Consider the following 3,725-nt stretch of genomic DNA (forward strand, 5'->3'; position numbering starts at 1 on the left):
ACATCTTTTATACATTTTTTTTTCTTCTGTTTTCTCACCCGGAACAACAGGCTATAAAGTTTAGATTTGTTATTACCTTCGTGTAAATGATTTTGGGAAGACAGTCTACTTTCATCTGCATGATTTGTGATGAGTTGATTTTTGACTGGCTTTACGAAAGGGATAAAAAAGAGAAGGGATAAGAAGAAGAGGAGGTGAAAAAATTTAAAAGGAAAAAAGAAAAAGAAACTGAAGAAGAAAAAAAAAGGGAAGAGGGGAAAAAGGGAAGAAAGAGAAGAAAGAAGAAGAAAAAAGGAAGAAGAAGAAGAAGAAGAAGAAGAAGAAGAAAGAAGAAAATAAAAAGGGAAGGAAAAGAAAAAACGAAGAGAAGAAAAAGGGAGAAGGAGAAGGGAAGGAGAAGGAGAGGGAGAAGGGGGAAGGAGAAGGAGAGGAGGAAGAGGAGGAGGAGGAGGAGGGGGGAGGAGAAAGAAAAAGAAGAAGGAGGAAGGGGGAGGAGGAGAAGGAGAAGGAGAAGCAGAAGGAGAAGGAGGAAGAGGAGGAGGAGGAGGAGAAAGAGAAGGAGAAGCAGAAGGAGAAGGAGGAAGAGGAGGAGGAGGAAGAGGAGAAGGAGGAAGAGGAGGAGGAGGAGGAGGAGAAGGAGGAAGAGGGGGAGGAGGAGGAGGAGGAGAAGGAAGAGGAGGATGAGGAGGAGGAGGAGGAGGAGGAGGAGGAGGAGGAGGAGGAGGAGGAGGAGGAGGAGGAGGAGGAGGAGGAGGAGGAGGTGGAGGAGGAGCAGGAGGAGGAGGAGCAGGAGGAGGAGGAGGAGGAGGAGGAGGAGGAGGAGGAGGAAGGTGAAAAAGAAGAAGAATGATATATACCGAATACAAAGAAGAAGAAAACAAAAAAGAGTGATAACAAAGATTATGAAGAAAATAAAACAAAAACGAAGAAAAAGATGATGATGATGATAAAAACAAAGAAAATAGATAAGAGTGATAATAAAGACACACAACAAAAGAAACAAAGAATCATCGCAAAGAAAATTGTTAAATCTACATCCTACGCACCCATAGAATGATGACATTTCCCTTAAAACCAGAAAATTAATCACATTTAGATTTGGTTTTCATAATACAGCCAGCTTGTTACACCGAGGGCGCGCGTGTGTTTGTGTGTGTGTGATGCACATACGCTCGGCAAGCTTCAGTACACGAGTCTTGGGAACATGCCAACACACTGTCATTGCTTGTTATTTTGCTGGACGGGAGGGTGTTAGCTGGTTATGACGTGGGGTCCTTTATCACTGTTGTTGTGTTAATCGTTATTGCTTTTATCACGTTTAGTAATGGTGGTGATAATAATCGTTGTAGTGGCTGTATTATTATTATTATCATTGTTATCATTGTTATCATCATAAACCATCATCATCATCATCATCATCATCATCATCTTAATCATCATCATCATCATCTTAATCATCATCATTTTCATTATCATCATCATCATCATCATCATCATCATCATCATCATCATCATCTTAATCATCATCATTTTCATTATCATCATCATCATCATCATCATCATCATCAATCTAATCATGAACCTCAATATAAAGGTTCTAATTGCATGTTGAATAGCTGGCAATAAAGCCTGCAATGCGATCGCCTAAGTTCGTTCAGGGAAAACTTGCCTAATGAGCTGAGTTGTCGCTGTAAAGCTTTGTAAGGACATTAAATTCATCTCCTCGCGCTCTTGTTTGAATGTTAATTAAGTCGCCACAGAAAATCTTCAAGAGCATCCTAGACGGCTTTTGTAAAACTGGTCATTATGTCGAGATCTCTCTCCTTCTGGTCTTATCTCTTCTTTCCTTTTTTTTTTGTTTTTCCTTGGCTTTAAACTCTAAAGTGGTGGCAGTCACCCGAATCTCCGATCATAATAGCAGTGGTGTTCTATTGGCTTTCCGCATATGTTGATACCTTCCTCTTTTCATCTTTAAAAGAATTCTCTGTTTTCGTTTCTTTCTTCGAGGTTTCTAATTTGGATCTTCTGTTTTCTCTAAGTTTCCCCCGAGTGAGGCTTAGCGCGTGGAGTGAGTGAGTACCTCTTTAAAACGCTGTCCGAGACTGTGCTCCGTTGCGCCACAAACCAGAACGGAAAAGTCCTAAACTGTGCAAAGTATGTTGATTGCACCCAACACACGCTGCAGTAGGGTTAAATTGGCTCTCAGGAGGAAGAGCACACAGCTCCTCCCATCTTAACTCTCACACACTCACATACTCTTGCGTACATGTAGATCCATATACATGTAGCCAAGCTTACGTCAAGAAATGACGCACATAAAATTAATTTATCTGCGCTCGCACCGAACCATCAACAAACACACAACACCAAGACAGCACAGTGCGGCTTGTACACAAACACAGAGAAAAGCGAAAGACAGTAAACAGCAAAATAACAAGGAACAGTTATACAGTGGAAGAGCGCTCCTTCCCGGGGCCTTCAGAGCGCTGGCGGCGAAGAACACAAACGTCGTGACAAATGGCTACTTCAGTTACGATGATCGACTCTCAATAATGTAAAGTTGGGGCAAACGACGCAGAAGTTGCTCGGATGACACGGGGGCGCTCTTTTAGTATTTTGAGGCAGAGCTGCACTTATTTTCTTCTTTGGGGGAAAATGGATAAAATGTTTGTCTGGATATCGCATTGAAATGGAACGCATTTTAGTTTCAACGTTTGTAAACAAATCATACAATGTTTCACAAATTTGAATGACTACCACGAAAACAGAATAAATGTATCACAATGGAGTAAATCTACTTTAAAAGACATATACGCACATGAACACCAACACTTACATGTCTATAAAAGAGATACCAAAATACACTCCTTTTAAAGTCCTTTCCTGACACCAAGGACCACACAAGGTCACAGAGAACCTGTTACGACCTGGGTACTCACCTGTCACGGCTCAACGACGATGTCTCTAACGGCGGCTGTGACACGTCTTAGGTCATGTCGGGTTATGATTCCAGCGGAGCCATCGGTTGGCATAATTTCTCTCAGGGATTTGCCATCATCACATTAAGCTTTCTATACGTGTGAAGTTCCAGTCACTACTTCTCAGCCTCAACACTTAAGCTCGTTGCACCTGAGAGCGACTGGGTAAGAGGGCAAAAGGAGGCTATTCTAACACCTGACACACGCACACACCCAGTACAACTACCCTCCTCAACTGAGGCTGTGTTAAGAAAAATTTGCCCTTTTTCGCTACTCCATCACCGATCACAAGTCACGAATGGTCGTCATTCCTCCAGCACACGGATCGTGGGGACCGGCGTGAGGGAGCGAGCTCTTGTGCTGAAGGAGAGAGTGTAAGCGTGAGCTTGAGCGCAACAGGAGAACTGGAGGAGCGAGGAGCTGCTAGGCCAGTCGAGAGCGAGACAGCGAGGTGTTAGGACGGACGAGCAAGTCCATACTAGCAGTGTGTGTGGGGTACTGACTTGCGCACCCGAAGCTTCACCCACCTCCCTCTCTCCCTCGCCAACCCTCACTTGTCGAGACTGCGCTATGGCCTCCTCCTCCTCCTCCTCCTCTTCCTCCTCCTCTTACTCCTCCTCCCTCCTTGTTTTCCTCGCCGCCTTTCTGCTCTTTGTATTTCTATTTTTATTTTATTTACGTCTTTATTCTCACAGCGGTCGCATTTATATTCCCTTTGTCTTACTATCGCACTTACGTATCTCCACC

General features: G+C 43.5%; 1 long non-coding RNA gene across 1 annotated transcript in view; it reads right to left on the reverse strand.

The window, feature by feature from the left end:
* Window positions 1-3,520, reverse strand: part of LOC125036557 — a 169,155-nt gene extending 165,635 nt beyond the window's left edge. Inside the window, exon 1 of the long non-coding RNA XR_007115905.1 lies at window positions 2,940-3,520. This is a non-coding gene — a long non-coding RNA (uncharacterized LOC125036557). The remainder of the gene's footprint in view (window positions 1-2,939) is intronic.
* Window positions 3,521-3,725: the final 205 nt, after the last annotated feature.

This window comes from Penaeus chinensis, chromosome 21 (genome assembly GCF_019202785.1).
Source record: "Penaeus chinensis breed Huanghai No. 1 chromosome 21, ASM1920278v2, whole genome shotgun sequence".
In the NCBI taxonomy this organism is placed as follows: domain Eukaryota; kingdom Metazoa; phylum Arthropoda; class Malacostraca; order Decapoda; family Penaeidae; genus Penaeus; species Penaeus chinensis.